Source organism: Melospiza georgiana, chromosome 8, assembly GCF_028018845.1.
Source record: "Melospiza georgiana isolate bMelGeo1 chromosome 8, bMelGeo1.pri, whole genome shotgun sequence".
Taxonomy (NCBI): Eukaryota; Metazoa; Chordata; class Aves; order Passeriformes; family Passerellidae; genus Melospiza; species Melospiza georgiana.
The window spans coordinates 7,995,097-8,009,619 of NC_080437.1; the positions used below are offsets into that span (position 1 = coordinate 7,995,097).

Sequence of the window (14,523 nt, forward strand, 5' to 3'; positions counted from 1 at the left end):
GAGGCTTCATCCACATGTAGAAGAGGTGACACCCACCTGCCCTCTCCATCTGACAGTAGTAAGAAGGAACATGGTCTTAAGGAACAGAAAATGTTGATGACTTTGAAGGAGCCCATTGTTCTGCAGCCTAAGCTATATGGGTTTGGCCCATTAGATCTGAAATCAGGCAACCATTTAGCCCCAGGAATTCTTCTTTCAAGATTTCTTAGGGTTCACTTGCACTCCAAGTATTTGTTTTGCTGGATTGGGATCCAGCTCCTCATGTCTTCAGTTTTCAATTCCTGATGCTGCCATTTATGAATGCTGAATGCTGTCCAATTCAGTCATTCTCTCAGCATTTGGATAGGAGCAGACTCCCTTTAATAGACAGTAACTGTGCAGAGAATGTGCATCAGCCATTAGATGTCTGAGCTTTATCCTCTCTGATTTAAATCTGGAGTGGGTAGAATCCACCCCTATCACTTAGACAAAGCCCAAATTGACACAGCCGTGATGTAGGACTCTGTGAAATTCTGCCAACTGCTGGGGAGGCATTATCCTGTTTATTTGTATACATCACTCTCTTTCAAGATCTTTTTAAACACTTTGCAGTATAATTTCCAGAAGGATAAAAGTTATTTAAATGAAAACAGCATGTACCAACCTGTTTGGTGCTGCAAGGAAGGTTGAATATTAAAAGTATTCAGCCTTTTTTCAGGTAGTAGTCTGCAGCTGTTGTACAGGGTCCCATCTGACCTTAAAATAGGTTAAAGTTTCCTTAAAGCTGATGATTCCACTTTACTGAAGGTAGATAGAAAAAGGAATATTATCAAACTGGTTTTCTTTTTACATGTTACTGTACTTGTTTATCTTATGATGTTTTATTTTTCTTATTCTAAATGAGGAACATAGGTGAGTCAGTTTTGTTTTCACTTGCCCTTCAATGCTGACATGTTTGTGGGAGCCTTTTTTATGTGGTGTAGAACTGGATTCACTGTGATGACTTTGGCTACATTCAGCAGCCTCTGATTTCCTTGTTTGTGTACTGGTTTGCTTTGAAAAGGTGTGTCAGAAATTTTTGTCTCTCCTCTTCACGCCCACGCTCCCCACACAGATCTGCATTGCATGATCTAGCCAGTTTATAGGAGACATGAATTTGCATGGAATTACTTTTGGGGAAGTTTGCCTGAACTATATATGGTTTTATAAAAACCCACAGCTGCACATCCGTTGCCACTGCATACAGATGGGATTGGGAGTTTGGCTCAGTCCCCTCATTCTGTAAAGCTGTGCCCGAAATAGGTGTGCCTATTCAGCTCACTTAATTTGTATGCTGGGAAGGGCTGTGTTTTTCTCAGTGCTTGAGTGTGAACTACAGATGCACATAACTTGAGCAGCTGAAATTTACCTGCATTTAATACTTGCTGTCTTCCTGTTTATTGAGAGGAAGTAAGAAGTGGCTAGTAAAATCTAAGGAAAGACCTTAGAAACTTGAAAGAAGTATTTGAGTGATTCATGTGGCAGTGGTGCCTTAGATGAGGATTCATATTATCTTTACATGCAGATATATTCAGGAATCATCAAAGATACAACAATGTTCATTTTGCTGCCACTGGCACTCATACCCACACAGTAGGAAGGAGGCTTTTGGTGGTGCATTTTAGCATACTGATTGAATGGCACTGCTTGCAGGGAGAGTGAACAGGAGGGAGGAGAACATGAATGTATGTGTTGAGTTTGTGACTCTTGGTTCTGGTTAGTTGTTGCCTTCTCCTCCTTTTGAGGGGCACTCCAGTCTGAATATCAGTCTTCCATGTTTTGAAATCATACATGAAGTCAAGTCTGTGTTTTCAAAAGAGTTGCCACAGAATCAAGAGAGGCACCAAGCTGCAAGACTGCCCTTGGTCCTGCAGCAGCTTATCCTGCCTGGTTTGCAGTCAGCTTCCAGCCTTCCTTCAGGCTCTCCAAACTCATTATTATCCTGATGGGAAACCCCTGGCTGGAGCTGACTTCAGAATGTTGTTGAGCCTTCTTCTTCTCTACCCATACTGTTGCATGCTCTTATGGGAAAATAGAGACTAAAGGGTTCTCTTATGGGTTGATTTGCACCATTTAGTCCATACATGGTGAGAGTTTTCAGGTGTCAAATGGCTGTGAGCATATTTTCCCAGAGACAGGAGAAGATGGGCTGTGGGGAGGAGTGTCAGCAGGAGATATGGCTGGAACTTCAGCATTTTGAATTTTCTTCCAAAAGAGTGACTTCAGTTAGTTAGGAGGATAAAGAAAATATAACTACAACCTCTTGAGAGGAAAAGCTGGGAGGATTTACCTGCCAGCCAAGTGACTCTTTACTGTGCTTATTTTGAATGGGAAGAGGAACATACTGAGTTTCCAGTGCCTCTTCTTCAGAGGTCAGAAGTCTAAGCTCTGAGTTGTAACATTCCTGAGAATAAACTGGAACCTTTTAACAAAGCCATTTCACTCCTGCTCCTCATGTGAGCAGCCACAGTGTAGCAGCACCTCTGTCTACAGCCTTGGGGCTGTCAGGATGAGGATTCCATAGCTTTAAGATCAAAATACATTGCAGATGGTAATTTAGTGTTTAAGATATTTCTGGGGGGAGCACTTTCTAACATGGCTGATAGTAAAGCCCAAGTAATGGAAGAGAAGAATCCAGAGCTCATCCTGTTTCAGTTTTAGTTTATTTGAAAACGTTGCTTGTTCCCATGTTCTGGCCCGGTAATGCTGTCACATAATCCAAAATTGATTTGGGATCAAAAGGAAGGGACAGCACAAGCAGAGAAGTTTCCACACAACATCTGGCCATATAAACAAATCAATTGCACAAGGCTCACAGTCCTTCCGTCACTGGTCTTTCTGGAAATTAAAATATCAATATGAGTGATGATAGGTTTTTGCAAAATCATGTGTCCACTGAAGTTTCAATTAGCAGAACAATTGCCAAGTGCTGGTTGGAATGAAGCATTGGAAAGACAGAACCTCGGAAGGTATTTATGGTCCTTTCAACTCAAATTCAATTTCATTTCAAATTGCAATTCAATTTCAAATGTCCTTTAGGCATTTTCTGTATTCAGATAAGAATTTTTAAATCATGAAGAAATTACCATTACATTTCCTATGTAGTATCCATACTAATATAACTTGGAATTATTTCATTTTCTTAAGTAAAATCTCAATTCATGTCAGTTCCTATAGCCAGGGACTTCAATGCACACTCAAAGAGAATTTGCTATGTTGCTTCTGGTTCCTACTGGCATGGGCTGCTTGGTCTTTGCTGTCACATATCAACAATCTTAACATATGATTTGTAAGGACCACTACATTTGGGCCACTTACCTACATATGATAATGCAATAACTCAGAAGGAACACAAAGGAAGAGTATACTGAAAAATATCCAAACTGTGGAGCATACAGTACACAGCAGTTCTTTCAAAAGGAGGAAAACCAAAACAAGAGGAAGGGAATAAAATGTCACTTTGGGCAATAAAAGGTATTTTATTCTCTGTTTACTATTACACAGTGGTAATAAATTCAAACCAACAGGGAAACCTTAGCTTGGATTCAGAAGAATACTGACAAAACTTAGTAGAATGCTACAAACTTTTCTGTAGCTTGAGTGTAGTCATTTCTATTCCCTGAGAAAATTTGGCTCTGCAGCTTTTCACATTGATGTCATATATTAAATGATTCCATATATTAAATTCCCTTCTGCTCAGGGTACCTGCATCCCAAGTATCACACAGGGACACAGAAGACAGTTCAGACTTGTGTCTTTAATGTCATCTGAAAGTATATTGATTTTATTGGGTGCTTAGGGACAATTCTATTCCTTCACACTCTTTCCTCGTTCACTTTGGTGTTTGCATTACATGTAAAGGTCTGGGGGATCAGCTATTGCTGTCCTGGGAGAATGACTGAGGCTGGAGGCTTCTGCTGGGCAGGACTCTGAATGGGGGGTATGAATGAGGCTTTCAAAGTTACTGGAGAGGGGCTCACTTAAGCCAACAGCCTTTCTATATGATAAAGAGAAGCCACAATCTACAGGAAAGGGACAAACTTAGAAGAAAAGTACAGAGCACTCATTAGTTCCTACATGGTAGTGAGATGAAAGAGCCTGGTTTTCTCCAGTGTTTTAGCTTTGCTGGTAACATGCAGTTTTCAGATTGCAGCCAAGCAATGCTCAAACTGGGAAGGAAAAATGATATTTTTCTGCACAGGCTGCACAGCTCTTCTGGAGTCCTTTGCCTCTTCTGCAGCAGATTGCATGTGACAAGGACAGATATCTGTTAGATGGGGTGAAAATCACCTGAGCATGAAAGCAAGGCAATTGTTTGTCTCTTGTTGCAGCCCTGCTCTTCTCTAAATGGTACTCACTATGGAAGTGTTAGGCAGTGTCTTGCTGCAGAAATGGGCCTCTGTTTACATATGTTGTTTTGTGCCAAATGGTCTGTGTTAAAGCAATGTCTTGTGTAGTGCAAGCTGAGGTGAGTTTGTTCTTCGAGGGACTATTTAATTTCTGTTGTTATAATGAATGCTACCCTTTGCAGTTGCTAAATCTGCAGTGTTCAGAGCAAGGTGCTGGACTGTCTTTAATACCACTTTGAAGGCCCTGCCTGTGAGCATGCAAGAAGGTTCTGTCAAATAGTTTTATGCACAAAGGAGCTTCTTCTCAAAAGAAGGCTCTGAAGTCAATGACATGTTCTTATTCACTGGAGCTAAAAAGTGCAGTGAACTAAAGATATGTGTGCAGGTAGCAAACAAATAAACAAGCTGTGCTCTAGAAAATGTAACAGATACATATCCTTGGAAAAATTGGATAAATAAAAGGCACAGTCCTTGGGAAATACTGTGCTCCTGCCACTGCCACATGTGCAGTGAAACATAGATATATTTACAATTTGAAAGATAGGTAAGAGTCAATATGTAAAAAATTCCTGAAAACAGAGGTTTTCACATCCACATCTATCTCTCAGGCAGTAGGTCTTGAAGGCTGTGTGACCAGACACTTCTAGCTCCATCTGAGGCTGGGAGCTGAAAGAACATGTGTTCACCCAAGGAGAAAAATGTACTGGGCCATGGTGTTTTCTGTCTTTTCCTCAATTTTTTTTGCCCCCAGATGGCTGCTAACTTTATATCATTTGCAGCCAAGGATCCTCCCACAAGGAGCAGGAACAGAGCCCAAACAGATCTCATCCAAATGGGGCTTGGTTCTATCTCCAAACTGATTCATGCCTATGCTAAACTCAGGTGAGCCTTCCCAACATGCAAAATTCCCCATGCAGTTTCTCTCCAAGGCTTTAATGAAGGCTGCAGTGCTACCTGTGATTAAAGTCCCTTTGAAACATTTTATCCCAACTCAGGCCATTTGGTTAGATCAGTAAATTTAGTTTAGAAATGCTCAGAGGTGAAACCATTAGTAAGTAACAAGAGAATGATTCATTCCTTACAAAAATCTGATGCCTCAGAGGCATAGCCTGGAGAAGTTGTTTGCCATGGATGACTTTCTAGCCAGCTATTGAGATGACTGCCAATAAAGTACACTTGGTGGCATGTAATGGATTGTAGAAGAATAAGAGATGGTGCTGAAGGCAATCTCACCCCTGAGGAGTTGCAGCTGTACTAATTACCAAGGATTAGGAACAGGCCTGCCTTTAATAGGCCACAGCTGTGTCCAATTAAGGCTTACCTTTAATAGGGCACAGCTGTGTCCAATAAGGATGGGTGTTAGAGAAGGGTGGGTTAGCTGCTCCAGAGGGGAGTTGGAGAATGTGCTGGGAAGAGGAAGGGTCAGGTGGTTGTGTGAGGGGCAGTAGGGGTGAGTATTTCCCATGAGGGACAGTAGGGGTCAGGTGGTCATGCAGAAGAAAGACAAAAGGAGTCAGCGTTGTGAGGAGCTGCCCATGAGGACTCCCAGAGAAGGTATGAAGGTTTTACAGTAAGGTAACAATCCATTATGGTGCCAAAGAGGTATGAAACTTATTACCTCTAAAATTGTCTGAGAAGTTCTCCACCAACCTAGCAATGTCATGCCATAAGATATTTTGAAAGGAATGCCTAAAAAATTGTGTGACTAAGGTGGTAATGAGAAAAACCTGTTCAGATTAGTAATGTGTGTACTGCCTGTGTGAAAGCTCCCAGTGAAGTTCTGGGTGCTTCAGTGCCTGGTGGTGCCAAGTGGCTGTTTAAATCCATTCAGCAAGAGTGTGTTCTTGTCTGTGTAGCCACACATGTGTGTGAAAGAGCCTGTCCCTCACAAAAGTGTGAGAGAGATGGACTTTTGGAGAGAGACTTTAGGCAAAGGGCAGATGAGGAGCAACAGCCCACTTGCATCTTTCAAAGCTCCCTCCTGGAGCTTCCACTACAGATGGAAGTTAATACACTTCTGCTGTATGGCAGAGTAGGGGTATTATCAAAAAAATAAGACTCAGTTGTGAGTGTCCATGCTATGAACTAAACTAAGAAAAAGTGGTCTTCCTTTTAGGTAGTGGCTTGCTTTTGCTGGTGTTTTCTCTCACAAAACATAATGCCTTGTCCATGTAAGCAGGTAAGGCATTATATTATACATATCTATGTCATGCAGAGATTGTTTATGGACAGGGAAGACATTCCTGAACAGAGAAGGAATAAAAGAGAGCAGAGATTTTAACTTGTTGGTTAAAACAGACTTGGTGAACAAACACTGTTAGTAAAAAAGTATTTGGGGATTATCTTGAACAGGTGTCCCTCTGTACCAGATTTGTATAACTTCCCCTCTGGATCTGCATTTGCTTCTTAAAGAACCTGTTATAAAATGCACTTGCTGTTTGTTGGTTTTTCTTTAAACATCCTGATTGCTTTTTGATGACACTGTACAAACACACAGTTAGAATCAAGTGCTAGAAATAGCTTCCTAGAACTCAAATTGATTTTTAGATAAGAAAGTAAACATGTGCATGTGTGCAAGTCATGCATGCATCCAGGCAGAACTAGTTATTTTTATTCTTCTAGATGAAATTTTCTGTAAAAACATGAGGTGCTATTTATTGTTACCATAATTTTAATTTAAAATTCTAACAGTGACATGAAGTGTTGTCTCAGCTCATTTAACAGGCTGTGAAATGGTTAGAGGGATGATAGAAATGTCTGACAAACCAACCTCAGGTAAAATGTAGTTACTCATATTTGCTACTCAACCCCTGATTTTCCATAATGATGACTAAAAATGGGTCATTTTGTTAGGCAAAAAATATTATTAGCAAGAAGTGTTTCCATCTCACATTGAGGAGAACACATGCACAGCCCAGTTTCATTCCTTTCCCATGGTTTGACTTTGAGGGCAACTGGAGCAGGGGACTAAAAACAGCTGGGCTGGCTTCCTTCAGTGCAGCTGGGGTAAGCTTGAAGAGAGGGTGTGCTGCCCATCAGCTCAGCCACGGGGTGTTCTTTGCAGCAAACTTCTGCCCCTGGATCCTTCTACCCTATGGAATGATATCCTAGTCCCTCCTACCTGTGAATGGACAATTTCCATCCAACACCACAGTGATCCCATAAAAAAGCATCACCTGTATAAAAGATGTGGTCTGGCTCTGGGCTGACATCCCTGCTGGGGTCCCAGTATTGGCTGTGATGTGACAAGTACTTCTTGTTGCATTATGGCTCTTTTGAGGTTTCAAGGAGGCAAGTTATTCCACAGTGGTATTGCCCTCTGAGGGCCAGAGGATTTAGGGAGAAGTGGGGTAGAGGCAGAGCAACTAGGGATGCTGAGAATAGAAATGTTATCTGGCAGTTCTAAAAACTTCAATCCTTTTATTCCTATGGATATATTTTTTTAATCTAAGCCCTTGAGTGGATGAACTGTTCAATATTTATTCAGTATCTATTTCTGTAAGAAACAGGACATAATTTGCAAGCCAGATTTTCCTTAAGGACCAGAGGCTTAAAACCTCTGATAGAAATTTCCAGCTAGTAATCGTTATTATGTTGCACATATCAATAAATATATTGAAAGTAATAAGATTTTTTTCCTGTGCTGTTTTAATAAAATAATATTGACGTTAATATTTCTTGCTTTGGCTCACTCTTTCTTGGCCTGATCTGTGTGACAAATGCCCATTTATGCAGCTGGGACCAAACTCAGGACAGAAAAATGCAGAAAAACTACAGCTTTGTGGCAAGGCAGGAAAAACTAAGTAGCTGCAGATGGTTGTAGCCCCAACTGTGACTGGGAAAATTACTGAGAAAAACCAATCTTGTATGAATGAGAAACATTTCTTATGGTTAAGTGAGAGTTTGCAGGAAGTACAGATCCCTGTCCGTGCTCCTTTGAATATCCTCCCTGAGACTGAATCCAAATAGTGTGTGAAATGCAAAGTTAATTTATACTGGGCTACTGTGCCTCAGTTAGTGTGCCAGCTGTCACCTCAAGATGTGCAGTGGTAAGGGTGAGTCACTGTTTACTTCTGCTGCAGTGCAGGGGGAACTGGAGTGCAGGTGCCTGCACAGAGGGCAGCTGATGTTGCTTGGTCTCCAGAGCACATTGCTTTGTTGCTTTTCTCTCCTTAGATACCTATATTCAGGTACTTGGAAAAATCAGACCCAACTACAAACCCACTTCAGATGGAGATTGTTTCCAAGTACTGTGTTCTGCAGAGATATTCTGCGTTGTTTGGGAAAAACAGAGACCATCTGTAAATACTTGGCCTGGATCTACCTTCAGGAAAAAAAAAAGGAAGCCAGTCCCAAGAAGAGCTAACTGGAGAACTGCTCCTTTTACCTGGGTGGCTGCTATCAGAAGTGGGTTTACACCTGCTCTCACAGCAATAGGTGGAAGTCCTCTGTGTCTCAAAAGGAAGATGATTTTCTGGCATTATTTTCTCATATAGGAGTTTATCGTTAGATTTTTTATATTCTCAGTGCATGTAATCACCTTTTCAGGTTCAAAGTGGCAATCCTGTGACTTCTCACTTGCCTCTGCAAGATCAATTGAGAAAAATCCTAACAGGCCTAACCCTGGAACCAGCACACAGAGTGCCCAGTTAGATTGTCCCAGGACACAAACTGAATTCACCAGCACACTGCCTAGCAAACATTTGGATGCAGCTGTCTCAGATGGGCATTTTATACACCAAATGCTACCTGCAGTAAATGCCCAAGAAATCAAACCAGGACTCTGTAACCAACAGAGGAATCCTGGTAAAAGGCATGGTAAGGAAGTGTAGAATCTCCAGGATACCCTCCTTGTATGGAATGTCCCCATAATATGGAGCTGAAAGCACCTCTCTGGGTTTAAGCAGCAGTGTTATTTTTGTGTATAAATTTCCCTCTATAAGCAATGGAGTCAAGCAGCCAATTTTGATCACCTTTGATTTTGAAAGGAATTAAAGATGACCTCATTCTTTCAACTGCTGTAAACATAAAAAGTGGAATAGAAAAGACAGACCATGTAGATTTCTAAACTTAGGGAAAGGCTGCAAAACTTGTGCCTTGTTAGACCCTGTGTGTCCACATTGTCTTCTCAGCTGGAGAAAGGCTTCTAGTGAAGCTCTCAGCCACCTGGGAGGATCCTTGTCCAACAGGATACTTCTGATGGGCTTGAATCTGTGCCTGTGTGGGAGCCACATGTGAATTGGCTTCAAAACCAATGTCCCTGGTCTCCCAAGCAGAATGTGTGTGACTGGTGTACCTTGGTTAGTCACTCACCCACTGTCTCGGGTTTGGGAAACTTGAGGATGTAGAGGATGCTCAAACTGCAGTTTCAAGTCATGCAATGTTTAGTTTGATTGTTTTCAGGTTTGATCTCAGGAACTGTTTTCCGAATTAACATAGGGATGGATTTTATGTAACTTACTATTTCTGTTATAAAATGTATTTTGAGTGCATTTATCTCTCATGGTGATTCAAAAAGGCTACATTAATTTAATCTGAAGGCATTTCAATATAGGATTGACCTCAGAAATACTGGGAGGAGTCAGTTTCTGGCATCTGGAAAAAGGAAAAATAATTCCTTGTGTGTTCTCAAGCTTTACAGTTTCTTTTAGAAATTCTACAGGAACATGAAATGATCAACAAAATAGTTTATTGAAGCACCTTGGTATCCATGTTTAGTTGATGGCATCATACAGAGATGTGATCCTGGTGCCATTGGGAGCATTATAGCAGTTGGAGGAGAGCTGCAGAACATTAAAAAAAAAAAAAAAAACTTGAGCAGAAGATGAAGAAGCTCTCAGGATAAAATTAATCTGAGAACACCTGAAATAGCAAGTTTATTCTCAGCTGTTCTGGCTGCTCTGTCTAATTATGGCAGGAAGATAAGGGTGGTACATCCTAGCTGACTTGGGCACCTGCATGTTATGGGATGACATCTTCAACAACTGGGTCCATGACTACCTTAGAGAAGGAACCTATTTCACACTGCTCAGCTAAGAAAGAGCCTATAAAGTTTTCTCTTACCATAACTTTCACCATGATAGGGTTAAGCTTTAGCTCATTGTCAGACAGATGATTAATTTTCACCTCAACCAATCAAAACTGAGCCTGAAGTGCATTACAATAAGGTAGTTACCCATATTTTTGTTTTGTAGGATTACATGTTGCCTTTCTGCCCAGCCAAGAGATGGAGAGACTTTCAACTGACCTCTCAGTAGGCTGAAATGAAGAAATGAGTCACTGAGCTCCAGTAAGTGGTCAGGTAAACAGCCTAAATTCCAGTCTCTGCCCATTTCACCAATCTATAGTGGTCACACACCATGCAATTAAAGCCAGTGGCAATCAATGGAAACAGTTTGCTCTTCAGCTTAAAATTAAATAAGTAGTCAGTTATAAAAAGCCTTTGCAATTCTTTCCCACGTGTCCAGTACAAATCTTCATAGATTTCTATTTAGGATGAATCTGAAGAGGAATTGAATGCATTTCTACTGGCACACTCTGAATTCAAGGAGTAGGTGTAGCAAGCTGTGGGAACTAAGAAATTAAGAAAAATACTGCAGTGCTGTCAAGAGTAGGTGTAGACATTTTGTACCTGCTAAACCAAAATGATGGGCCTAACATTTAAAATAATATGCTGATCTAACACTTGAGCAGAACAGTGATTTAGATAGACAATGATCTTTTCTCTGCTATCCAGTTTCCCTAATACTAGAAGGAAGCCAAATGCTTTGCAATGCAAATCAAATGCCAAATAAAAGGATGGTGTGATTCATCTGAAAAAAATGTTTCACTTAAGAAACCCCAGAAGGCAGGATATAGATCCCCTGTTTAATTCACCCTACCTCCTTCTGACTTCTCTGCACTAGCAGCAGTGACTGTGCAGGATTTTCCTTGTTTTGTAGGTTGTGCCTTTGGGTTTCTCTGCCATTCAGTGGAGGTTTGTCTGGTGAAAAAAACATGGTTACAATGCTTCCTTTTTTTGTTGCTGTCTACTGCATTCACCCTTCAGTTAGGGAGCAAGCAGAATAGTAAGTTACTAGTTGAATCCCAAATCTCTGGATAATGCAGATGGCATAAAGCCTTCTTCATTTCAAGTTAGTTTATGTGCTGTAACAGCAGCAGAACAGCTTTGTTGGAGCTAGACATAAAGTGTGGAAAGAACATCTCACCTCATTCTAAACCTGTAGAAATGCCTTTTAAAGCCTCAGTCTCATGTTCCTTTAAAAGCTAATACTGGAAGTGTGGTGAAATGTTTAATTTTTTAATTAAGCATCTGAATGAATTAGATCTACTGAATTATGAGGCCTGATTTTATAATGAAAAAACCTAACATCTCTAGAAAGTGAATGCAATGGAGGACCAAAACAGAAACAGGTGCAAGAATGTGAGAAGCCAGACTTTGCAGAAGCATGTTCCTAATGTAGTGGAAAAGTGAACATTTGAACCAGCTGAAGAGCAGGTATGCACTGAGCTTGAGAGGATTCCACTCATGTTTCTTAGGGCTGAGTCCTACACATGTAACTGCCACTGGTTTCTTAAGGGCTCCAACTCAAGTCAGTGTCTGTAGGAGCATGTAAGGGCTGCAGGCATGGGCTCTTTATGCTACTAGCAGTCACATTTTGGGACTTTATTAAGACTCAGATTTGCTGAACAGACTGTACTGTAAAACCATGCTAATTAGCATCTAAAATTCTTGGAAAACTGCCACAGATTCCTGGGAGCTGTCTACACCACTAGCAAAATGGTTTTAGAGTTGCTGATTGCCTGAAATAATTTGGGGCATAACTTGTCCTTTTGCAGTGATTTTTATTGTTTCCATGTAGTCATCCTGGCTTTTGACAAACCCTGCAGGTGTGTTCCTGAGAGCTGTTCTCTGGGGTCTTGTGGCAGGGCTTCTGCAAAGATTGAACCAGTGGCTTTCTTCTAGAGTCTAGCCTGAACTGCTTGGGATGATGCTGGATAGGAAGTGTGTCAGTGTATCTCTTTCACAGGTTGTATCATTTTTCTGTGCTAGGGCCCTATTTGGTGAGTTGGTGAAGGGATGAGTTACAGTAATTAATTCCTTATTTGTTTATCTCTGCAGTAAGGTTATAATTTCCAGCTGCTCCCACAGTTTACATCAAACTCATCAAAGAGTTTCAGCCATTCAGTCAAGGCTCTATGGGTCACCTTGGGTCAAGCAGTGATTCAATGATAATATGGTTCAGTCAACCTGAGACTTTCACCTGTTTGGTTCAATTCCACTCCATGACATCTTACTGTTTCTAGTTTACTTCTGTAGCTTAGAAAATGACCTGTAGATTTTTGAGGCTCAAATCCCATCCCTGAGTGATTCAGGAGAGGCCAGACCCCCCTTTAAGAGACATGCCCTACTGTAAAGCAAAAGGGCACTCTGATCTGTCATCTCATGTTCTCCCCTCATTTGGTGGATTGCTTTTGCTGTATCCAAAACCCTGACCTCTGCAGCAGAGACAGGAGCCCAGGGCTTATCCTGGGTGCATGAAAGCACCAGGATTAGGTAGAGACTTCCCTTTAAACCTCCCTTAAGCTCACTCTTAGCTATATTGGCTGTCCATATGCAGCTCTAAGTATCATACCTTGATTAAGCAAAAGCCTTTTGGCTCCCTGATGGGATTTCTCCTCTGAATGAACTGGACAAAGACTTTTTGGAAAAGTCACAGTACCTAAAGATATATAACCTGGGGTAGTGTAATGAAGCAAAGCAATGCAGACTCCCCAGGCAGGTGCAAGAGAGCCCTTTATTGCAAAAACCAGGCCTTTTAAAGCAGTTAGGCCTTTATCAGTTACATTCTAATTAAGCACAACAAATGTAATCCAACCAACCACCATAAACCACAATATGAACACATAATGGTTATATAATTTGTTTTTCTACCTCTAATTCAGCTGAGTCACTTTCTCATAGTCCTTTTCTGTTCAGCTGAAGTAACAGGCCTGAGCCATGATTTTACAAGGGTAACAAGGCCCTTCCTTATTTTGTAAGGTTTTGCCTATATGCAACAGGGTAGGGCTTCCCAGTTGTGGCAGCTGCCCTGCCAATGGTATGCAGAGGATTTCACGATGGCATGAAGGTATTTAATGAATATTTGAAAGCCTCTCCTTGCCCTAAGAAACATGACCCAAGATGGAGACAGGAACTCCAGAACAGCTGCCTCTGCCATGTCTGCCTCCAGGTGAAATGAGCACTCTGGAGAGAAGCAGAGCTCCCTGTCCCCTGCCTTGCCCCAAGGAATACATAGTTTTGGTCCAGAAGTTCATGATTTTCCTCAAAGGCTAGCCCACTGTGTTTGTGCCCCAGTTGTAAATGTCAGGGGTCCAGCTGAACTGCTGAGCACCTATGTGAAATCCTGAAGAAGCAATGAGGCTTTAAAAATTTTCCCTTCCTAACTGCATTTTCTTATATTTTTAAATAAGCATATGTTAGCCTGGAGACTTCTGTCTTCTGTAGAAAGCTGTTAGCAACACTGTATATCTCACTCATTCCAGCACATTTTACTTCCCACAAATGTTGACAACCCTGTGCAAAGCAATGAGGATCTGTGCTTCTGACCATCACCTGTCAAGGAGGAATTCAGAGAGGAAAGCCAAGAAATCAGGGATGAGGAATGGATGGGAGACACTATTTGGCTCATTTATTTCATCTGCTGAAGACAAACAGAGCTGCAAAACTGGCAGCAGAAGAGAGATGTTACTCCCATTCCTCTCCAGTCAATCTAGTGAATAATTAATGCACTTTTACTCAGTATATAATAGTATACTTTTAGCAACGCGTGCTACTACTGCAGCTATTGAAGTACCATAATATTAAAGATGCATAATTAGATGAACTGCAGGAACCCAAGAACACGGTTAAAAATTCATGGCATGCTTCGGGGCAGCAGTGATTGCTGCCATGAGCCGTTCCCCGTAAGGGCACTCAGCAGAAAGAGGCGGCACCGGCCTGTTTTAGGAAAGTAAATTAACGGGGAAGAAGGAAGCCAAGACGGGCACTGTCCTGGCCTTTATTTCTGGCACTGTTGTGGCTAAACTCGAGGGGGTTAGCGCTGCCGTCAGCTGCAGCCGGCAGCCCTGCGGCTTTCCCAGCCAGCCGGGCCGG

The 14,523-nt window shown here is 41.5% G+C and overlaps 1 protein-coding gene across 4 annotated transcripts in view; it reads left to right on the forward strand.

Moving 5' to 3' along the window:
* The window catches only part of RTKN2 (rhotekin 2), a 48,966-nt gene that overhangs the window by 2,520 nt on the left and 31,923 nt on the right, over nucleotides 1-14,523 (forward strand). For 2 of the 4 annotated variants that reach the window (XM_058029654.1, XM_058029656.1), the window contains exon 2: nucleotides 10,562-10,668. The exons of 1 other annotated variant lie outside the window; for it this stretch is intronic. The gene's annotated coding sequence lies outside the window, so the exon portion shown is untranslated. The remainder of the gene's footprint in view (nucleotides 1-10,561; nucleotides 10,669-14,523) is intronic. One more of the 4 variants, XM_058029655.1, reaches the window with a different exon arrangement.